At 40.4% G+C, this 25,119-nt stretch overlaps 1 protein-coding gene across 1 annotated transcript in view; it reads left to right on the top strand.

The window, feature by feature from the left end:
- The first annotated feature begins 1,811 nt into the window (after positions 1-1,811).
- The window catches only part of LOC140205545 (leucine-rich repeat-containing protein 4C-like), a 219,269-nt gene continuing 195,961 nt past the window's right edge, over positions 1,812-25,119 (top strand). Inside the window, exon 1 of the mRNA XM_072273163.1 lies at positions 1,812-1,891. The gene's annotated coding sequence lies outside the window, so the exon portion shown is untranslated. The remainder of the gene's footprint in view (positions 1,892-25,119) is intronic.

Genomic DNA, 25,119 nt, shown 5'->3' with positions numbered 1-25,119 from the left:
TGCCTTACTATGAAACCGAGAAGTCTGTGGACCCAGGTTGGGAACCCCTGTTCTAGATAATTGAAGGCACATCAAAGGAAGCAGCTGATTTCCACAGGGGCTCAGAAGAATTAAGATTTTTCATTCAGTTGCAGATCTGAATAATGTTATGCCCTTGAGATAGTGCAGTTTTGATTTTATTAAGTTTCCACTGCAATTTAAAAATACTTATTGTGTATAAGTTCAAAAGTTGGAAGTTCAAAGTAACTTTATTATCAAAGTACATATATTCAAGCTTCTAAAATTCAAAGCACGTTTATTATCAAAAAATATATGAATTATACACCTTGAAATTTGTTTGCTTACAGGCAGCCACAAAGTAAGAAACCCGAATAACACAATTTTAAGAAAGACAAAAAACCACTGTACAGAGAAAGAGAGAGAGAAAAAAAAAACAAATCGTGTAAACAATAGAAGCATTCTGAACCAGACTGGGTCACAGACCTGCTCCCAGAACAGGTAGAGTAGTCCCAAGATGTGCTCCCAGGTCATCACCCCAGTGGGGTAAAAACACAAAGCAGCCAGCTCAGTTCTCAGCCATAGTGCCACAGAAAAAGGAATGAACTTTCTTGGGAGAGCAGGCAAAATCAGCTCAGCCCCTGCCTCCTTTCCCAGCATTCAGGCTTCTAGATTCTCTGTGCTGGTGCCTCGCTCTAGGATCCGGACCGCAGCACCGTGATACCCTTGGGCCACCCTGCCCAGAGCCATTCTCAATCTCACTCAAGTAATGGCACATGAGGCGATCCAACTTTGCACCTGGATTAGGTAGACAGGCATCGAGACTTTTCCACATCGCCTGCACTCCATCTCCAGTAGCAATATGAACTCCGTCTGCTACCCCTGCTCAGACACACTGCACCTTGCAATGCCCCAGCACTGCTCATTTGCCAGATCAGCCTCACCTCCACCAGCTTCCTCACTGTCTGTGGCACAAGTTCACCACAATTGGCTTCAGAAAAGACGTTATAAGTAATGTGTTTAGTTGAATTTCTTACTTTTCAATCTACCAGTAAGCTGTTGCATGGCTTTGATAGTGCTGTCTTCAACCGGAAGTGTTAAGATTTTAGCATACTGTTAACTACATTGAAATTCATTTTGTTGCAGGTATTTACATGGAACATGTGAAAATATAATCTATTTATAATTATGTACAGAATTTACCAACACTGTAAAGGAATATGGCCAGTTTTTATTCCATTTCCTTTTCTGATTTTAAGAAATTTTTAATTGTAGTACTCAATAAAAGAATTGTCATGGAATGGAATGGCTTTCAATAGGGTTAACATGTTCTCATTGAAAAAAAATGTACAAGACAGATAAAAGTACAATTGTTATAGCAAAATTGCATTGTGCATTGACATCAGTTTAGATTAGTTTGACCTAATTTCAATTAATGAAGCTGGCTTTGAAACCAACTTGTGAAAAGTGGTTAAGTAAATTTAAATTGTAGTTTCACAGAAAAAGGACTATTTCCATGGGAACAGCATACCTAAAAATATCCCTTGGCTTCAGACATTTGCAATTCTCCAAACTTCATTATAAGGTGACAGAAGTGACGTAGCTTCCATTTTGGCCACCAAACCAACTCATTCTTATTAATGACTTAAGCTCTATAAAGAAATAATTTCTGCTTTCTCTTGGTATTGTTGAGTGAACAACATTGGATTGGCATAATATTGGAGTCTTGTTCTTCACACTTAGGTCATTCAAGTGGCAGAGGATATATTCAGTGTTGCTATTATTTGAAGCTGTTGTGGTAGTATCTTCCATCGGAAATCTGGAGATCCCACACAAACTTCATGGAACCAGCTGCCATGCAGAGTGGAGGAACTGAAAGCATAAGGAGAAGGAGGTATGAATCTCATTGAATTTTAAAGAGGCTATCTGTTGGACATGCTGGGTGTCAGCTGAGGCTGCTTGTGTACTTGCAGTAGATGAGATAAATTATGAGCAAATGTATTCCTTGAAACGTATAATTTCTCAACGCTTGAGGTTTATTGAAGTTTTATATTATCATTTCAAGGCAAAAGTATAACTGAGTGCAGCAACTCAGTGAAGTGCTAGTGAATTCTTGCTTACATACTGAAATAATTTGTTTTGATCATACTTCTGTAATATAGTGGTGAATACATTAATTTGAAATTAGGGCTACTTCATTCTATCGAAGATTGCTAACAGATTGGTTGCTGAGATTTGTTTGATGTCTTCCTGGGAGATTCACTTGGGAATTATTGGCCTTCAAGTATGACAGGGAGTTGGTTGCAATAAGCAAAGCAATTTGTTTTTCAAAATCATGAACTAAATACTTACTGCCTGTTACGCTGCTGGTGTTTAGGACAGCAATGAAGGTTTTTTCCATTGGTGTTTTCGTAAAAAAAAAAAAAAATTGACCAGTCAGGGTTGTTGACACGGAGCAGAACTCCAGCGCCTGGAGCAATGTGCTGAACAATCTTAGTCTGGCCTCTACTCTTTGAACTGTTTGGCATGTGTGACCCTACCAATAGTCAAAGCACAAGGCCCTGATTCCAGCTAACATAGCTCCCTGGGTCATTGAGGCGCGCAAGACCCCAAAACCTAGGACAAGTTTGGGGTCCTCGGAGGATGAACTAACTAGAAATATATATTATAATTATATAATTATAAAAACTACAACATAGTCTAAGCAACTCAGTAGCTGCCCTACGCACTCCCAAATAAACTTGCATTGTTTTTGTGGGATAAAGATAGTAGGCTGATACAGTGATATAATGATTAGAGACCTTGTTCACTGACATTCACAATAATAAAGTTACAAGTACCTTATAATGGCTCAATCAATATCTGTAAAATTTGTTATACAGTTTATATCATGGGGAATATCTTCCTCAATGTGACAATATATTGAAAAAAAAACACAATATCCTTAACTACCTAGTTCTAGAAGGTAAGAAGGCTACACCCTACAACTTTGCTATATTGCATGATTGAAACTTGTCATTGCAAGATCTTAAGGAGCAAATAATTTTTATTTAAATTAAATTTATAATTATGATTAAAAGGGAAGGATATAATAAACTTCATTAGCCATGTAATGTCATTATGATATGGAAAAGTTGAATGGAAAAATATGATTTTGGTTTCAATAAGAACACATCAAATTTAAAAACATAGTACAATAGATTTTTACTATCCTTAGCACATAATGTAACAATGCACCAGAGTCAGAAGAGAAACTCAGCTGGTCTGTGGTAAAAAGCACATGCTACATGTATCTTGCTCAGAAAATAGAGAACTAACTTCAGCTAAAGGGCTTCTGCTATAACATAATTTCTCTGATCATTCTTACCTGGAACTTTTCAAAATTACTCCTACCATGTGTGTACAAAGGAAGCTAAGTAAAATCACTTATTCATTGGTGAATTGTGCTTTAAATACCTGCAGTTTAACAGAATGGCTGAAATCCTGAGCAGTTTAGCAAAGGTTATCTAAGTCAGTTTTTAAATGATTTATAATCTGCTCCTTGATAAAATTTGGTCAGCATGATCAGATTTGACTGGTTGTTTTTTTCATACTTATTTACCTGTTATTCCTTGCCAGCAAATCTTATTCAGCAATATTTTTAATATTTTCTGTATTTATTACTTTGCTTTAATATAGCATTAATATTTAAGTGCTCAGTGGTGTGGAACTGAGCGTCAAGGATAAATGAACTAATTAATGCTGTTGAGTCTATTGCCCTGAGACAGCATGTAAAATGTAAAATAAAGCTGTGTCTAATCTTGATAGTATTTGATGTGGCAGTGCAAACTAAGAGGGGAAGAAAGATGGTATTGAAGATATTCTCCCCCTTGAATTATTCAATGCTGCCAATTATATTCTCCTTTCAGCATTGCAGTAAAATACTTGATTCTCTCTTTCTTTTGACATATGGTGGCATTGAGGAATGAAGTGTAATATATACCAGAAAATGGCTCTCTTGAGATAACAGGAAATGAGAGTTGGTATTATATGAAGTCTATTTATTAATGTAAAAGGTCTATGTGTGAAAATCCCCAGAGATCATCAGTTTCTGAGATACTCAAACCACCCCATCTGGCACAAACATCATTCCAAGGTCAAAATCACTTAGATTACATTTCTTCCCCATTCTGATGTTTGGTCTGAAGAACAACTGAACTTCTTGACCATAACAGCTGGAATGTTATGATGAGGTTGTATAAGGCATTGGTGAGGCCGAATTTGGAGTATTGTGTTCAGTTTTGGTCACCAAATTACAAGAAGGATATAAATAAGGTTGAAAGAGTGTGGAGAAGGTTTACAAAGATGTTGCCAGGACTTGAGAAACTCAGTTACAGAGAAAGGTTGAATAGGTTAGAACTTTATTCCCTGGAGCGTAGAAGAATGAGGGGAGATTAGATAGAGGTATATAAAATTATGATGGGTATAGATAGAGTGAATGCAAGCAGGCTTTTTCCACTGAGGCAAGGGGAGAAAGAAACCGGAGGACAAGGGTTAAGGGTGAGGGGGGAAAAGTTTAAAGGGAACATTAGGGGGGGCTTCTTCACACAGAGAGTGGTGGGAGTATGGAATGAGCTGCCAGACGAGGTGGTAAATGTGGGTTCTTGTTTAACACTTAAGAATAAATTGGACAGATGCATGGATGGGAGGTGTATGGAGGGATATGGTCCGTGTGCAGGTCCGTGGGACTAGGCGGAAAATGGTTCGGCACAGCCAAGAAGGGCCAAAAGGCCTGTTTCTGTGCTGTAGTTTTCTATGGTTTCTATGTCTGCATGCTTTTCTGCATTTAGTTGTTGCCACATGATTGGCTGATTAGATATCTGTATTCATGGGCAGATGTACAAGTATAAATAATAAAGTGGCCACTGAGTGTATCTGTTGGTAGATGTTTGATATGTTAGTAGATGCTAAACATATGTTGCAGATAACAGAAAAGCAAAATACTCCACATCAGTTCCCTGAGATTGCAACAGAAAATGATGGAGATGCGCAGGAGATAAAGCCGGCTTGGTAGGTGGATAACATTTCAGACTAGTAATTTTCAATCTGATCTGGAAAATGTAACTGCTCAAAGTTTCAAGCAAACAAAAAAAAAAGGAAAGTGTAGAGAAGAGAAATGACTAATTCAGAAAGTTGGTGATAAAGCGATTGATTTATAACATGGATCTAACAACATATCTCTAATTACAGCTTTGGTAACATTCTCAGACAGAGAATGGTCCCAGAATCCTTCAGTGCATGGGAAGGCATGATAAGTAAATGGTACATATATTTAAAATAAACTCTTCAGCTAAGCGCATCACTAGTATGGTCAGCCTTTATTGTTCATCATTAAAACATCTTCTTCTTGGGGACATAGAAGGGAGACTCATTCTTGTACTGCTGCAGCTTTTGTCTCTTAGGCGGGGACTTGCAGGACTTGGATCAATTGAGATACAAGGACCAGCAACATGTTTCCAAGTCAAGATGGTGTGTGACTTGGAAAGAAACCTGCAAGTGATGATGCTTCCATATGCCAGTTACACTTGTCTTTCAATGGTGACAGAGTTTACAGGTCTGGTGATGCTACCAGATTTGCTGAGGATTTTGTAAATGGCACACAGTGCAGGCATGGAGGGGACTAACAAAGTGTTTTTTGAGGGCCTGCCATTGAAAGTTTCTATAGTTATGAAGGTCCAGGATGTTGTGTCACATGGTTGTGAATTAGCTGAGCACTCTTCAGTGCCAAAAGGGCTCTTATTTGTAAGTGTAGGAAAACTGATAGGTCATCGGTTGAGAGTCATACAGGAGCAGCATTGAGCAACATACTCAAGAACCTGGGATGTCTTCATGTGAATCTGAAGTACAGGTCTTTTCCTACATAAACACCATTACACATATTCAGGTGGCTCCTTGAGTTATGTACTAGGTCTTCAATTTCCTTACCAAACATCTTTCCATAAAAATTAATTTGCTTAGTGCACTTAAAGGTTGTGATAAATGATGTAATTTCTGGATCTCTGCTTTCTGTGTTAAATTCTTAGATTGCCTGATACGTTTCAAGCAAAATAACTATTATGTTACAGAATAAATATTCAAATCATTTATTGCATTATTTTTGTTAAGAGTTTGCACAAAATGTTTCTGTTAAGTGGCAAACAAGTGTAATAGTTCTTTAGCATAGCAGTGCATGGTCCCAGTCTTATGGGGGATATCTCATCTGAATTAATTAACCAGAAAGTTGTTTCCATGTTATTTGTGGACTTCTTTACAGCTTGAATTGAATGGTTATCTTCTTTATGTACTTTCCGTCAACAGATAATGTATTTTTCAACTCCAAAAAATCAGCAACAGGGTCAGCAAATCAAGCGTTTAATGGAAAGGTTCCTTTACTTATATTTCTAAATAGAATCCAAGAAACATAGAACTTGCCACTCAGAAGACCACTCAACCCACCAGATCCATTCTGGCCAAAATTAACTGTTTAGGTTTATCCTACTTTCTCGGCTGTGCTGTGTTGCTTTGTACGTTTGGCTCTTCAAGCACTCAGTGTAATTGATCTTTAGGTGATTAGCTAATGTCACTGCCATTAAAGGTTCAAGTACGAGTTAAATTATTATTCAACCATACATGAATACCCTTGAACGCAGCCAAATGAAACCGTGTTCCAAGGTGCAAAACACAGTACCAACAGTCATACACAGCATAAGGCACATATAACACATGTCAGATCACAGTAAACATATAGTCACACAAAAAAGAATATGTATAGACCAAGTCCCTGAGTGACACGTCCTGTAAATTGATGATGCATGGGTGTTGTCGGCAAGAACAAGCAGTTTTCAGCAGTACTCAGACAAATGTTTGAACACACACATGCACGCAATCCAGCTCGTCTTCCACCAGTCGAACACTGGAAGGCAGCACCAGCAGAAGGGGACAGCCCCCGATCCAGCACGAACGCCGTGCTACAGCGCCTCCAGCGTCTCTCGTCCTGGACTGCTGCAATGGGCAGGTGTAACCCAGGTTAGTTAAGCCCAAAGATGTAATGTTAGAAAGTTCCATCTGCGGAGGGATGAAAATGAGGTTTACAAAATTAAAAAAGAGAGAATTTGAAAAAAACGCTATGCGAGTGAAGGTGTGGCTGACGCAGGCACGGACAAGGAGAGAAACGCAACAACATTTAGAAGCTGAAGACATGAACTGTGAAGAGTGGAATTAGTAGGAATATCTTTTTACTCTACTATCTTGAAAACCTCAGTTTGAAACCCCTGGAGGAGTGGTAACAGCGATAAAAGATTTATTGAAACTACAGCTATAACACGCAGCAGCTCTAACGAGACAATATTGGCAGAGATGAGTGTCCAAAACCCTCACTATGTAGTTGGGAATTAGTTTTGTAAAATCATGCCAAGGGATTTGGTCAAGTTTTTGTCCAAGTTTGTGAATTGACTTGCTGCGTATGATAAACTATTTCATTCCAATGAACCAAGAACGAAGATGCAAACTACCTAAAGGTTGACGAACCAGTATGGGAACGAAATGATGCAGAGGATTTATTACAGTTGGATGTATAAGTTATTTTCATTTGAAGAATCTGTATTTGATTTCCTGCAAGAATTGATTATTTTTGCAAAGACTTTGATAAGTTACTGAATGAGATTTATTTTGCTTAAAAGTTGTGATGTTGGAGAATTGTCATGAAAGGAGTTAAATAGTGTATATATAATTTTTGAATTTGAATTTAAACTTGTAGATATACTGCCTGGAACTGAAACTGAAGTTAACTATAATACTTAAGAATAGGAATTATATTTGATTTTCTAATTAATTAGGGATAAGTAACAAGGAAAGTTTAGTCTGTAAACTTTTAAATAGGGAATAACACTAGATCTAATTAGTTAGAGATTCGAGTAATAAAGGAATCTCACTGATTCTAATTAAAAAGGAATTTGTTTTGGTTTGATATCTAAGATTTGGAACTTAAACAGAACGTTGGAATTTTGAATTGTTCTTGCTCATGTAAATATTTTGTACAAGTTGTTTCTTTTCCTCCAGAAGCTTCTATTCACTGCCTCCTTCTGATACCTAGAATCTTCTGATGGCCTAGCACCTAGTGTAATTTGATTTTCTCAAAGAGTGCAGCAACTAGTCACACACGATACGACTGCTACTACACAGGGGTTACACAAGCCTGCTGCATGAGGCCTAGTGCTTGCTACAAACAAAGCCACACAGCTCTCTCGCTATCAGTCTCACCAATAAATCAGTGAACCGGATTTGCAGTACTTTATATTGCCAGTGTCCAACAGAGACTTGTGACGACAAGAAAATTATGCGAGGAATCACTCAGTGTAAGACAGCACTCCGCCATCACACATCAACACGGTTCTGTAGCAGGCAGCAACACCGATGGCACCAAGTCCAACTCCTCCAGGTTCTCCACTAATGACCAACTCACTGATGGGATATACATATACTACCTGAAGTTCTTAATGTCCAACATTGCCCTGTTATCATAAAAAAAAGACAAAAACACCTTTGGTTGACCCAGAAAAACTGCTGCAAGAAGTGTGCCACCATTTTACCTGCCACCTTAAATGAAGTTCTTTCTTTAAAGTGGCGGGATAATCTGGGCTTATGTTTGAACTTCATTGAAAGACATGAAATTGTAGTGATTGTTTTGGTAGACATGAACAAGACTTGGCAAAGAAACTTGAGTCTTATCTATTTTTATCTAAGTACATTTTAACAACATAATAATGTTAATTACTGTCAGTCTCTCTGGCACTGAAAAGCTAAATATGGAGTCTCACTCATACAAAAGGTTTATTTTATTCTCCCATTTGAGTTTTTCTTTCTCTCTCTCATTTTGCTGTCTGCATTTGATTTGGCGATGAATTCACCCACTCTGATTTATACTGCCTTCGTAATCCTCCCACTGTTAATTCTGTAACACTTCAAGCCAATGTATTAAGGAGACAAATAGTCACATTTCCCCTTTGGTTTTGTCACATAAGAATTATTGTTTGGTTAGGCATGATGGCTAAAATGACAGAGTTTAGAATAGATTCATGTAAGATGGTGGCGCGTTCAAACGCAGTGGCTTCTGTGAGGTCAACAAAGGGGCTACTGTCCCTTTTAAACATTTTTTACGATTGCCAGATTTTGCGAGACATTAAGAACTTAAAGTACTGCAGGTCTACCCCATTAGCAAGTTGCTCATTCAAGGAAATACTGAAGGAGTTGTGTGCTTACATCAAAGAGGCTTCTGGGGATTTGGTGCATGTAGGATGTGAGCTGTCTAATAGTGAGTGTAATCACAAGACCCTTTTGGACCTTGTTAGTGTAGAATGCTGCAAATCCGATTCACTGATATGTTGGCGGACAGCAGTGGCAGATGACAGGGGAGCTGCACGGCCTCAGCCATAGCAAGGACTAGGCCTCAGGCCATGGTGTTGTCTGTTTACAGACACCGGGTGAGCTGGTGCACTCCACCTGGGGGTGGTGTGGTGCTGCGTTCAGACTGAGGTCATAGATACCCCATCAATATTCACTCAGCAGAAGACAAGCTGTATTGTGTTCGACTGCAGATTTCTGTGGCATTCATGGACTTGGGGCCTGGACTATTTTATTTTGCATGGATGTATTTTACTGATATCTTACATGTACTTGCTATATTGTGTGTGATGAATGTGCTTTGTGAGGTGTGTAACTGTTGGCACTGCATTTTGCACCTTGGCCCTGGAGTAACATTGTCTCGTTTGGCTGTATTCATGTATGGTTGAATGGCAATTAAACTTGACTTGAACTGAATTGAATGGAATGGAATAAAATGGAATGGAATGAAATGGCATGTGAGCTCTCATTCTGAGTATTGAGCACAAGGTTATGTTCATGGTGATCTGAAACTATTTCGCATGAGGGATTGATAGCCCTTTCTATTCCTGAATGGATCAAGATTTATATATAGACTCAGTGGCCACTTTATTAGGTACATCTGTATACTTGTTCATTAATGCAGATATTTCATCAGCCGATCACGTGGCAGCATCTCAATGCAGAAAGATGTGTGGTCATGGTCAGGAGGTTCAGTTCTTATTCAGACCAAACATCAGAATGGGGAAGAAATGTGATCTAATGACTTTGACCGTGGAATGATTGTTGGTGCCAGATGGGGTGGTTAGAAATTGTTGATCTCCTGGGATTTTCAGACACAATCTCTAGAGTTTATACAGAAAGGTGCAAAAAACAATAAGCATTCAGTAAGCGACAGTTCTCTAGGCAAAAGCACTTTGTTAATGAGAGAGGTCAGAGGAGGATGGCCAGACTAGTTCAAGCTGACAGGAAGGCAACAGTAAATCAAATAATCACGTGTTACAACAGTGGTGTGCAGAAGAGCATCTATGAAAGCACAACACACCAAACCTTGAAATGAATGGGCTACAGCAACAGAAGGCCCCAACCCATCTCTCAGCCTTCCAATCCCCAAGCTAGATCTTCCTCTCCCACTTCCTGCTGCACTCACCTATGCCACCCATTCCTACTCTATGGTGGTGTTCAACAAAACTCACAATCAGTTCATGATTCAAGAGGGAAAAAGCCATCTTCAGCTCAACCTTGATGTTACAAAATATTGTCCTTCACTCAAACCGAGCACAGCCAGATCCATTTCAATTCAGTTTCCAAACAAACTGCAAGTATTAAGATCCTCTTTAAACATTCTAGTCACAGAGGTACTTCCTGATGTTCAGACCTGCTGAATGGTACTTTGATGACACAATGATTGGGTGGACAGACTTGGCCCAATCCATAAATCAGAGTAGAAAATGGAAGCTGGAATAGGGTGGTAGCATAGGGAAAACAAATCTCAAAAATGAGGGAGTAACAAAAGTATGTTTGAAACAATTGCTCCAACATATTGTATATTTCCCATAAATTACATAATCAGAAATGGTCCTATTTATTTTGCAACCAAGTTGTTAGAATATTTTCTTGTATTCTCATTTCTCCATATGAGTTGCAAACACTGTTAATCCATACTGATGCATTTAGGTTTTGCAGACTAATATAACACAAAGTAAGTAAGTTCAAGGTTATCTCATTGCTTTTTTACAAGAATATTTCATGAGCTTGTGTTTGGACAGATTAAGAGCTGTGAATAGGAGAACATTTTATCTTACACCATGTACCAAGTGTCAGCATCTAACATTCTTAGTGCTAACATTTCAGTATTCACTACTGCTTCTGCTTGGAATGTCCTGTTTGGTTCACAGAACAGCACTCTGGATGTCTGCTATAGAATGCACTGCTGAATCTGTATGTCTCTTGTGTAATGCACTTTTGTACCCGTGGAGTTCCCCTGTGTAATGCAATGTGGAGTCAATGGATTGTCTCTTGTGTAATGCACTGCTGAGTCCGATACAGCTGTCCTTTGTAATGGATGTCACAGAGCCCTCTTGTCTGAACAGTTTCAATTCTTACTAATGTGCAGCTAACACTGTACTACAGATGTCTACTCATAAGGAAATTACTAGATTATATAAAATCACTGGCAAACATAAAATGACATCTGAGGATGCTTTTTGATTTGGAAAGCTAAAAGCACAAAAACTCTTTGTATCTTCAGTGCAGTTCCTATTATGAAATAGCATTGCCACTAATTATTGATGTATGGTTCATTATTTTTATGTTGCTACATTTCATTTCTTAGCTGCAATGTAATTCTCCATATTAAACAAGCTCATAACTAGCAAGAGAAAATCAACACCTTGAAACAGTTCAGCTCATTTAAATTCCAAAAAAGCAAATCTTCTATTCAGATTAAATATTCACTCAGTGCATTTATGATTTCCATCTAAAGACTCTTAACTCCTGCAAGTTAATTCAATGTGTTCTTGGATATTTACATGTTATACTTTTGGGAGATGATGTCATTGGAGCATTGAAAATGTAACTGATCTTATTCATAAGCATTTACTCTATAACTAAAGACAGCCAGTATCCCCAAAGAACCTAATCAGTATCAGATCTCGTTAAATCAATGCCAAAATTTAAATGTAACTCTTGAATTTTATCTGCATTTTAGCAGTTGAAATAAAAGTCAATCTTTATATTCTTATCATTTTTTTTTCATTAACGTAATTTGTTTTGTACAAATCCAAGCCATTTTATGGGATTTAAACTGGAGAACTGATTTACCGAGGGAATCATGCTCATGTCTTTCCCACATGATGAATTGTTGTGTGCAGTTTGTAGGCAGCATCTCAACTGCCTCCAGCCATTTTTTTTATGTGCGCATGCGCCAGTCGTGCATGCAGCCTGTTACAGATGCTCCGTAGTGTCTTACATTTAAACTTTTTAACTTAGTTATTTGTTGTATTTTTTTTTTCACGGTAACACGTTGAAGCTGCACCCTCTCTAACATGCTGGTGGAGAGAGTTTTACTTGTTTTTTTAGTGCTGGAATGAGTTAGATTCCGACACGTCTCGTTAGCGTGGCAGCAGGATGGCCGCATTATTTATTCCAGGGACCAATTGATTGCGCTCATGCCCGCCGGCTTAGCAAACAGAGCAGCGGACATCCCGGCTGAAATCTGGAGGAAAATACACAGAGGATGCAGAGGTGGATCAAAAAGGCGAGGGAAGAGGACCCGGTTGAGAAAACAGAGGCTTATGGAGAAGAGAAGTTATAAGCCATGTCTCCCCTCTCTCATCATGGGAAATGTGAGATCACTGGGGAATAAAGTGGACGAATTGACGGCGCTTGTCAGAAGTCAGAGAACATTTCGGGAGACCAGTGTCATGTGTTTCACTGAGACGTGGCTGCACGAGGACATACCCGATCAAAGCGTTTCCATAGAGGGCTTCCAGACCGTTCGAGCTGACCGGAATTGCACTGAGAGCGGTAAGCGGAAAGGAGGGGGGGGGGCTGACGGTTCTGGTAAATAACAGATGGTGCAATCCTGGGCATATTACGATCAAGGAACGTGTCTGTAGCCCGGATATTGAACCTTTTGCTGTTGGAGTCTGGCTATATTATTTGCCAAGGGAAATCTCGCATGCAATTGTGGTTCTTGTGTACATCCCTCCCTCTGCCAATCCAACGTCGGCACGTAACATTATTTACATCGTCATAGCCAGATGACAAACCCAGCACCTGAGTGCCCTCATTACCATCTCGGGTGACTTCAACCAGGTTACCATGGCTAGAACACTGCCCAACTTCACGCAGTATGTGAGCTGTACAACCAGAGGGGAGAGGACTCTGGATTTGATATACGCTAACGTTAAGGATGCATACAGCTCCTCTCCCCTCCCTCCACTGGGAAGGTCAGATCACAACCTGGTGCATCTAAAACCCTGCTATGTGCGTCTGGTGAAGAGTAAACCTGCAACCTCAAGGACAGTGAGAAAATGGTTGGTGGAGGCTTATGAGGCGCTCCAGGGTTGTTTTGAGGTGACAGACTGGCAGGCACTCTGTAAGCCACATGGAGAGGATATTGATGGGCTCACAGAGTGCATCACTGATTACATCAACTTCTGTGTGGACTGTAATGTTCCGACAAGAACTGTCCTTTGTTATTCAAGTAACAAGCCATGGGTGACAAAGGACATTAAGGACATCCTGAATGCTAAAAAGAGGGCGTTTAGAGATGGAAATAGGGAGGAGCTGAGGGCGATACAGAGGGACCTGAAAGCCAGGATCAGGGAGGCTAAAGACAGGTACAGGAGGAAGCTTGAGTGGAAACTCCAGCAGAACAACATGAGAGAGGTCTGGAGGGGGATGAGGACCATCACTGGGTTCCAGCAAGCTAGCAGCAGAGGAGCTGAAGGCAGTGTGGACAGGGCCAATGAACTTAACCTGTTCTTTATCAGATTTGACATTGTGGCCCCTGTCCATCCCCCACATGCGCCATCTGTTGTCGGCCCCCAACCAACAGAAATTCCACTCTCCCCTCCTACCCCTCCTCACAGTCCCCCACCCTGCTAATTTCTTTAACCAATTTCCCCCGGGATCAATAAATATGACTATGACTATGACTATGACTATGACTAGTTTGTTTCTCTTTCCCCTCTGGACACCCAGATAGAATATTTATCTATTAATTGTTCCACATATGGAATAACAGCAATGATGGGAGCAGGTGTAGATTTTGGCCCCTTGAGTTTGCTCCACCAACAAGGTGATTGCGACTGAACTTTTCACTCTGCAATCACTTGCCGATCATCTACATCCCTCCAGGGTAGAAAATTCCAAAGATTAAACCCTCTGACTATAAAAATGTCTACACATTTCAGTCCTTTTTAACCACTCCTTTACTTAAAGAGTGCAGTCCCTATTCTGAAGCTCTTCATCCTAGGGAACCATTATTTTTTCATCTTCCTTTATGTGCTTCTGACAACTTGGTACTCATTCTCTCATTCTTCTAACCACCAAAGTGAAGCTGCATTTGTGACAAACTCTCAGCTTCAAGAGTCATTCCAAAATTTACAGAATTTTGGAAGATTTGGAAGGTAGTAATCCGAGCAGCCCCTAACTCCATTCAAACCTCTTTCAATACTCCGAGAGGTCAGTCATGAGGTACTTAGTAATCATCAATTTTTGGTTCATTGGCAGCATTTCTTCACTTTTGCTTTATTGTCTGCACCAGACCTTCAGTTCTTTAGTACTTCTGGGAAATTCTTTGAGTATTTCTTTTCTCTGAACATAACATAGAACATAGAATAGTACAGCACAGTACAGGTCCTTCAGCCCACATTGTTGTGCCGACCCTCAAACCTTGCCTCCCATAGAAACCCCCCACCTTAAATTCCTCCATAAACCTGTCTAGTGAAGACAGGCACAACCTGTTTGTTCAATTTTCTTCATCTACCATTGTGAATCCTAGTATCATTGTCTGTAATCAATCTTTATTTGTCCTTCTTAGATGTTACCATTTTTATGTATATAGAAACCCTTACACACTGTTTTTGTTTCTTCCAGTTTATTCTCACATTCCACTTTCCCTTTATTTGTTAATTTTGCAGTTATTCTAAAACACTCCAAACCTCAGATTTATGGATTTTTAAAGAAACTTTGTATGTCCTTTCCTCATGCTTTCTTTAATTTCTCCTCTAGCAGATCATGTTCTACTGTAAATGAAGTCATTAGTTGATGTATTAATGATGATACTTAAAGAAATATTTAAAAAAACATAAAAACTATGAAATAAGGGTATTTGGATGATGAGAATACAAATAAGGGAAAGTAGAAGTTCTAAGTTGCCTAGCTGTCTAACACATGTAATAGGCTGGGCATTTCTACTGAAGAGCGGATAAAATAAGCTTGTATCACAACAGTAGTTACCGCAGATTCTGAAATTTCCTTTTGAGTCTAAAGGGTTGCAATTTGCCCAGGTGCAAGATGAGGTGCTGCTCTTGAAATTGCTGCTCTGCCTCATTATAATGGTGTAGAAGGCAAGACATACATTGAGTGTATGTTCATGAACTTCTCCTGCTGTAGCTTGTACATTTCAAGGTTTGACATATCATGCATTCAGGGATGCTGTTCTGCACACCACAATTTGTAATGCATGGTTACTTGAGTTACTGTCACCTTAAACCATTTTGGTTATTCACCTCTGACTCCTCTGATTAACAGGGAGCTTCCATCCATAGAAAAGCCACCCACTGGATGTTTTAGTTTTGCTTTTCACAACATTTTCTGTAAACTGTAAGGACTGTTGTGTCTGAAAATCTCATAAGACTATAACCCATAAGAGCAGAATTAGGCCACTCAGCCCATCATGTCTGCTTCACCATTTCATGTCCCGACAGGCCCCGGGGATCAGCAGATTCTGACATACTCAAAGTCTGGCACCAACAATCATTCCAAGGTCAAAGTCTCTTAGATCATATTTCTTCCCCCATTCTGTTGTTTGATTTGAACAACAACTGAGCCTCTTTTCCATGTCAGCATGCTTTTATGCATTGAGTTGTTGCACATGATTCGCTGATTAGATATTTGTATTAACGACCTGCTCTTCAGGTGTACATAATGAAGTTGTCTCTTAGTGTAGTTTAGAGTGGGAGAGGGATGGAGAGTAAAAGTGGATGAGCTGCTGATTGCTTCCAGTTTTTATTACTTTAATTTTAGATGTTGAAGAATTGCAGTTTTTGGATTTTCATTTACTAGCAAACCTAAAGTAAAATATATTGTAACCATTTTATGATAACAGCTTTCTACTGGCTGTTTAACAGCAAGTTTATCAAACTAAATTGAAATATTTGCAAAAGGGCATGAAACTATACATGTGTTGATTACTGGAACTGAATATTCTCTATTATGAGGCACTTAATGGTTCTGGTCAAGATGGAGCCAGGCTATAGTCTCTGTTGAGGTCACAGCTTAGACATAGTTTTTCGTTAAGTTGTAGGGATGGTTTTGGGGATGGACAGGGGAGTTAGTGGTCAAGTTAAGGTTTAGCGATGGGGATGTGTGGCAGTTAGAGGATAGGCTGGAGTCTAAATCTTCGCTCTGGGTTCAAAGCCTAGCAAGGTGATTGTATTTGGACGTTGTCAGGTCAGCATGTGCCCCACCTCCCCAGGTCAACAGTTATCAAGTCTTTGGCCTGTTCCAGGGTTCCTTGTGGGCAGGAGGTATGATTGATGATGACTTTGTAGCTACACAAATAGGTAAGACTGATTTAGAAGCCTGGTGTTTGAGTCCCAACATCAGCGAGTTTGGAGTTTGGGACCTCATCCAGAGTCCTCATTCATCGTCATTGGAGAGTTCTGAATCAGACATCCAGATCAAAGCCTGAAGGTTGATTGGAAGTCCACATGTGAGGCCCAATGGATGGAGATCCAAGTATGCGAGTCTCTTTGAGTATGCTGGGAAAGTCAACGGCCCATAGTCTGCAAATACGCGAGGGTCTTGGATACTGGAGGCTGAAGACGACGTATCCTCAAGTTAAAGCACTGTGTTCGTGTGTGCATGGTTGGGAGGAGTGAATGAGGCTTGTTTTGCTGTTGTTTCTTTGTTGCTTGGTTTGTTCTGTTTTGTTGTGTTTTGTATTGTTCTGACGAGCCGGGGAGGCATGCCATGTTAGCGTTGGAATGTCTGGCGATATGTTCAGGCTGCCCCAGCACAAACTTCGGCATATTGGTCGTTAATGCAAACAATGTGTTTCACTATATGATTCAACATATATGTGACAAAGAAATCTGAACTTATATCTTATATTCTGGATTGTATTGAAGTCAAAGGCTGAAGAACAGGACCTCAAGGGTGACGTTCTCAGGATTGCTGCCAGTGCTACGTGACAGAGATGGTAAGAATTGGAGGAGATGGCAGTTGAATGCGTGGCTGAGAAGTTGGTGCAGGGAGCAGGGTTTTAGATTTTTAGATCATTGGGATCTCTTCTGGGGAAGGTGGGACCTGTACAGATTGGATGGGTTGCACCTGAACTCAAGGGGGAGCAATATCCTCGCAGGTAGGTTTGCTAGCATGGTTCGGGAGGGTTTAAGCTAATTTGCGAGGGGGATGGGACCCAGAGCGACAGAGCAGTGAAAGAAGTGCATGGAGTAAAGCCAGATCTAACATACAGAGAGGCTTTGAGGAAAGAGAAGCAGAATAAACGGTGTAAAGACAGTAAGGTAGAAGGGCTGAAATGTGTGTACCTCAATGCAAGAAGCATCAGGAACAAAGGTGATGAACTGAGAGCTTGGATACATACATGGAATTATGATGTAGTGGCCATTACAGAGACTTGGCTGGCACCAGGGCAGGAATGGATTCTCAATATTCCTGGATTTCAGTGCTTTAAAAGGGATAGAGAGGGCGGAAAAAGGGGAGGAGGGGTGGCATTACTGGTCAGGGATACTATTACAGCTACAGAAAGGGTGGGTAATGTAGCAGGATCCTCTTTTGAGTCAGTATGGGTAGAAGTCAGGGACAGGAAGGGAGCAGTTACTCTACTGGGGGTATTCTATAGGCCCCCTGGTAGCAGCAGAGATACAGAGGAGCAGATTGAGAGGCAGATTTTGGAAAAGTGCAAAAATAACAGGGTTGTTATCATGGGTGACTTTAACTTCCCTAATATTGATTGCCACATGATTAGTTCCAAGGGTTTAGATGGGACAGAATTTGTTAAGTGTGTCCAGGACGGATTCCTGTCACAGTATGTGGACAGGCCGACCAGAGGGAATGCCATACTAGATCTAGTACTAGGTAATGTACCGGGTCAGGTCACAGATCTCCCAGTGGGTGAGCATCTGGGGGACAGTGACCATCGCTCCCTGGCCTTTATAATTATCATGAAAAAGGGTAGAATCAAAGAGGACAGGAAAATTTTTAATTGGGGAAAGGCAAATTATGAGGCTATAAGGCTAGAACTTGCGGGTGTGAATTGGGATGATGTTTTTGCAGGGAAATGTACTATGGACATGTGGACGATGTTTAGAGATCTCTTGTGGGATGTAAGGGATAAATTTGTACCGGTGAGGAAGATAAAGAATGGTAGGGTGAAGGAACCATGGGTGACAAGTGAGGTGGAAAATCTAGTCAGGAGGAAGAAGGCAGCATACATGAGGTTTAGGAAGCAAGGATCAGATGGGTCTATTGAGGAATATAGGCAAGCAAGAAAGGAGCTTAAGAAGGGGCTGAGAAGAGCAAGAAGGGGGCATGAGAAGGCCTTGGCGAGTAGGGTAAAGGAAAACCCCAAGGCATTCTTCAATTATGTGTAGAAAAAAAGGATGACAGGAGTGAAGGTAGGACCAATTAGAGATAAAGGTGGGAAGATGTGCCCGGAGGCTGTGGAAGTGAGCGAAGTCCTCAATGAATACTTCTCTTCGGTATTCACCAATGAGAGGGAACTTGATGATGGTGAGGACAATATGAGTGAGGTAGATGTTCTGGAGCATGCTGATATTAAGGGAGAGAAGGTGTTGGAGTTGTTAAAATACATTAGGACAGATAAGTCCCCGGGGCCTGACGGAATATTCCCCAAGCTGCTCCACGAGGCGAGAGAAGAGATTGCTGAGCCTCTGGCTAGGATCTTTATGTCTTCGTTGTCCACTGGAAAGGTACCGGAGGATTGGAGGGAGGCGAATGTTGTTCCCTTGTTCAAAAAAGGCAGTAGGGATAGTCCAGGTAATTATAGACCAGTGAGCCTTACGTCTGTGGTAGGAAAGCTGTTGGAAAAGATTCTTAGAGATCAGATCTATAGGCATTTAGAGAATCATGGTCTGATCAGGGACAGTCAGCATGGCTTTGTGAAGGGCAGATCGTTTTTAACAAGCCTGATAGAGTTCTTTGAGGAGGTGACCAGGCATATAGATGAGGGTAGTGCAGTGGATGTGATCTATGTGGATTTTAGTAAGGCATTTGACAAGGTTCCACATGGTAGGCTTATTCAGAAAGTTAGAAGGCATGGGATCCAGGGAAGTTTGACCAGGTGGATTCAGAATTGGCTTGCCTGCAGAAGACAGAGTGTGGTGGTGGAGGGAGTACATTCAGATTGGAGGATTGTGACTAGTGGTGTCCCACAAGGATCTGTTCTGGGACCTCTACTTTTCATGATTTTTATTAACGACCTGGATGTGGGCGTAGAAGGGTGGGTTGGCAAGTTTGCAGACGACACAAAGGTTGGTGGTGTTGTAGATAGTGTAGAGGATTGTCAAAGATTGCAGAGAGACATTGATAGGATGCAAAAGTGGGCTGAGAAGTGGCAGATGGAGTTCAACCCAGAGAAGTGTGAGGTGGTACACTTTGGAAGGACAAACTCCAAGGCAGAGTACAAAGTAAATGGCGGGATACTTGGTAGTGTGGAGAAGCAGAGGGATCTCGGGGTACATGTCCACAGATCCCTGAAAGTTGCCTCACAGGTGGATAGGGTATTTAAGAAAGCTTATGGGGTGTTAGCTTTCATAAGTCGAGGGATAGAGTTTAAGAGTCGTGATGTAATGATGCAGCTCTATAAAACTCTGGTTAGGCCACACTTGGAGTATTGTGTCCAGTTCTGGTCACCTCACTATAGGAAGGATGTGGAAGCATTGGAAAGGGTACAGAGGAGATTTACCAGGATGCTACCTGGTTTAGAAAGTATGCAATATGATCAGAGATTAAGGGAGTTAGGTCTTTACTCTTTGGAGAGAAAGAGGATGAGAGGAGACATGAAAGAGGTGTACAAGATAATAAGAAGAATAGATAGAGTGGATAGCCAGTGCCTCTTCCCCAGGGCATCACTGCTCAATACAAGAGGACATGGCTTTAAGGTAGGGGGTGGGAAGTTCAAGGGGGATATTAGAGGAAGGTTTTTTACTCAGAGAGTGGTTGGTGTGTGGAATGCACTGCCTGAGTCAGTGGTGGAGGCAGATACACTAATGAAGTTTAAGAGACTATTGGACAGGTATATGGAGGAATCTAAGGTGGGGGCTTATATGGGAGGCAGGGTTTGAGGGTCAGCACAATATTGTGGGCCGGCACAACATTGTGGGCTGGCACAACATTGTGGGCCGAAGGGTCTGTACTATTCTATGTTCTATGTTCAAAAGACTGAGGCCTTCTGGCATTTTTAATATTTCAATCTGATGACATCCCATCCTGCTGCATTCAAACCAGAGTCTGTCTTTTTCTCTCTCCAATAGTAACTGACCTCATAGCTGATCTACATTGCAAATCTTTTACAGCTCTTTCAAAATGTTCCCTGAATCATTCAGCTCTTTGGTTTTGTCTTAGCAAGGCATCCATGCAATTGATCCATACCATTTCTATGATGGCTGCTGTTCGATTGTTTCCCACTGACATGCATCGGTACACAGGAGTGTGGTGCAGAATGGCATCAAGTAAATGGGACTGGGATCGCATTGCTTACCTTGTCGTTATGACAATGTCAAGGAGAACACAAGTAATGTTGTAGGGAATTGATCTTAATAGATAGCATAGCAGTTAATGTGATGCTATTACAGCTGAAGGCATCAGGGTTTGGAGTTTGATTCCAGTGCCCTCTTTAAGGAAGTTTGTACATTCTTTCTCTTCTATGTGTGGGTTTCCTCTGGGTGTTTCAGTTTCTTCCCACAGTCCCAGGAAGGTTAGTAGGTTAGTTGGTCATTGTGGATTGTTCCGTGATTAGACTAGGGTTAAATCAGTAAGTTGTTGGGCAGAAGTCCCTCGTCCACGCAGTATCTTCAGTACAGTATCAGGCAGTGAGAGTGTCTGGGTTGGGGGAGGAGTAGAAACACATAGCTAAGGGAATCTTTGATGTTTAGTCCAGTCTGGAATTCACAGCAGAGCAGAGAATGGAAGAAGATATGCTGACTGTTGCAGATCAAGCAGGGACAGACACTGGCAGCAAGAAAGCCTGCTGTTAAGACAGGTGCAAGGTTCTGGTTCAACAGCCAAGGATTGAAATAACACTGTAGCAATAGTGTTGTTATGGGTTGATTGTCCTCTTGTGTCACTAAATGAATTATTGATCAAGTATGCATGAGCTACAGTTATATGTTTTGTACTGATCCAGTGCAAGAGCTTATTTTAAGGAAGTACATAACAGGAGGTACATTTTGGGTGATCTTTTAGGCACAGCAAATCAATGTTGATGGTTCATGGTTACTTCAGATTTTCAGAAAGAAACCACCTTTCTTGATGATGGATACACCCAAGCTCTTGACACTGTGTGTCCCAAGTGGTCGATATACGCTGCTCCACGTTCCCAGAGAATCTTGTAAACTCCAGCTTCCTGAGTCCCAGGTCATCGTTGACCTGCATAAACTGTGATTTGATGGGGTCAGATAGGGCGGATGGTGGAAACCTACATCAAGGAGCACAGGAGGTGTATTCAATTGGGTTACCCGGATAAATCAATGGCAGCAGACATTGCACTCGCAATGGCTATAGGATTGACCTTGACGGCACAAAACTACTGTGCCACACCAATACCTTTTGGAACTGCCTGATAAAGTATGCCTTTGAAATAAAACTAGATGAAAAGAATTTTGACAAAGATGAAGGTCTCGCTCTAAGTAAGAACTGGAATTCGATTATAAAGAAGATGGGACAGCAGAAACCTGATTGGATGAGGGCTAAGCAATCAGGTGGGATGAACAACAGGGGTATAAATACACCAGACTGGATACAGTATGCTCAGGCATCATACCTGTTGAAGGTGGCAGATTTTGTCATCGAACCGTCAGTTAAAATTGATACCTGTACCCGGCTGAAAGTCTGAGAAGAGTTTATTCGTCAGCGTTAACAGAGAAGGAATTTGACTTTGATTGTCTACTGTTATAATAATGAGCCATCATTGGAGAATGGAAATTCAGTTTGCAAGTACCCCGAAGTTCTGCAGATTCCAAGGAAATTTAAGACTAATGTGTAAACAATAATATTAAAAAATGATAACCTGTCTTGACTGCAAAGATTTATGATCTTTTCTTTGTTTCAGCATTATCCTTTCAACTTAGTCCATGGCAAAAAAAAGTATCAAGAATGATGTAGCAGTAACTTTTGAAACAATAATTCAAGTGAGCAACATTTTAAATAAAGAATGTGGGATAATCAATATCATTGAACAGTACAATGAATTCTTACAGAGTTTTCTTCAAAGTATTAATACACCAACATCTTTTCTTTGATTTTGATTAGTCTTTCTTTCTTTTCAAAAGTTTTGGATGTTAATATTAGTGTCAATAAGGAACACTGTTCTTTTTCTGCGAGGGAGGGGGTTTGGGGTTTGATGTTATTGTCATTGTATTTTTTTTGTGAAGGAGGTGGGTGGGGGCTTAGGGTTTTGATATTCCAGGTGCTGTTTTCCATGTGGGTGAGCTGTTAGCTTTTTGTCCAAGGGAGAGGGTGAGGGGGGGATTTGGTGTTTGTGAAGTTTGTTTCTTTTTCTTTTCCATAGTTGGGATTTGATGTCTTTTTCAACAGAACCCATGTTTTATTCCCCATATTTCATGACTATCTGAAAAAGATTAATATCAGAGTTGTATTGTCCATGCATATTTTGACAAGAAAATGAACCTTTAAACCTTTGAATAATCAGGAATAAGCAAAACGACTGAATTGGAAGTTATTGGGCAAATTCACCTTAGTCAACTACTTTAAATAAAATGCAAGACTGCTTTACAAGGACATGCTAAGAACGTGTTTACAGTAATGAATATCTTTGAAAGAAAATAGAGCCTGACAGTAGTTATACAGCTTTAATTTTTAATACAACGAAGGCAGTGATAGTCTTTCAATGTAAGAGTGACTCAGTAAGCCAGTTACACTACTGACACTAATAATAAGAATAAAATCATTAAAACATTAATAATAACAGTAAAAAAGATATAAATGACATATTAAGACATGTCTAGAAAGATGTACCTTCAAGTAAGTGATTGTAAATCTCCTACGCGCTATTTATATTTTAATTTTCCTTTCTTTAATGAAGACCTGCCATCTTGGATCACCACCCACACCTGGGAGCTTCTCGACTAATGTAATTTCCAACTGACATATAGTATCTGCTTGCTGACATCAATAGAAATCATTTTGATGTCCTTCAGAATGATGTTACAGACCAATCAGCAAGTGCTTGAACTGGCAAAAATTGCATTTGAACCAATATTACTGTGCAGGTCATGTGTTGTGGCAAATAGGAAAAGCCGTTTACAATAAACTTCACTTGTTAGGAAAAAAAATCATAAGCAGAGAGATTTTGTCATTGGGGTTTGTGCGTAAGTGATTAGATGATTTACTATCATTAGGCCTGTTTGGACTCCTGTTTTTTTTTATTTAGTAAGCCTGAGTTTGTCTTTCATTTTAAAGAGTATCTTAAGTCTGTAGGAAATGAGTTTGTCGTGAGGTGCAGCATTGCAGAATGAAATATTGAGAAAGGAGATGGGGCATTGAAGCAGCTCTTTATTTGACATCAATTTTCACTGAAATTGAAACTACTGTAAACCTGCAGGTTAGTGTTATAACTTGTATTCTATTTTGGAGCGAACATAAAATAAAGGCCAGGTTTATTGACAGGCAAATCAGAAGAGGGTGTTCCACAGTTTCACCTAGTGGATAGAGTCAAAGATATTAGCGAGCTTGAAAAGTTGCTGGTCATGCTATAAATATCACATCTTTTGAGATGGGTCAAATTCACAGTGTGGTTCCCTGAGCAGCACTTTGACCACTGTGTGGGGACTATTCAGAAGAATTCTAGAGATCACTGCCTCTGCGATAGTTAGCAGGGAAACCCCTGAGTGGTTACCACAGTCAGGTTTATCTCCTTTCGTTGGGATTTTCTCAAGATTATGAGATTTCTGACCATTATCATCTACCCCAAACACCCCCTCTTCCCAGATGTGAGCCAATAGGCTATGAATTTATGACAAAGCGCAGGAGGGATACAATTTACCTCTAAGGGTGAGGGAGTGAGCTGATAGAGGTATATAAAATTATGAGAGGAATAGACAGGGTAGATAGTGGGTGGAAGTGTCAAATACTAGAGGGCATATGTTTAAAGAGAGAGGAGAGGGTTTAAAGAAGGTTTACAGGATAAGTTCATTGGCTTTTTAAAACAGGGAGTTACAGGTGCCTGGAACATATTCCGAGGGGAGATGATTGAAGCAGATCTTAGCAGCATTTAAGAGGCATATAGATAGACACTTGAATGGTGAATAGAGGCACGTGAACCATGAGCGAGAACATGGGATTAGTTCAATTGACATCTTATTTGGCGCAGACATGATGGGCTTAAGGGTTTTCCTTTGGTGTAATGTTTTATGTTCTAATTCCTAAAAAGACACACAACACTCATAGTCCTACTGATAGATGAGACCTCGGGTGAAAGAAAATTTATGAGTCATTGATTACCCATAATGCAATTTAGGATTATATACAAAAGGGAAGTCCACTCAGTTGATCCAAGAAAGAGGCAGTTCTCAAACAAAATGATGCTTTCACATTCCTTCTGTTTTCTGACGCTTGCCATCAGTGAATGTACCAGCGTCTTCTCTGTCCATGGACTATAGCCATGCTCACAACCCCAGAGGTAAAGTCCTCTCCATCATTGGAAATTCTCTCTTATATACATGTGATTAAATAGCATCCTATTACGTGACAAGTTCTTCCTGTCACATG

Source organism: Mobula birostris, chromosome 11, assembly GCF_030028105.1.
Source record: "Mobula birostris isolate sMobBir1 chromosome 11, sMobBir1.hap1, whole genome shotgun sequence".
Classification (NCBI taxonomy): domain Eukaryota; kingdom Metazoa; phylum Chordata; class Chondrichthyes; order Myliobatiformes; family Myliobatidae; genus Mobula; species Mobula birostris.
The sequence above is the reverse complement of the archived record's forward strand: the minus strand, read 5'-3'. Positions and strand labels throughout refer to the sequence as shown.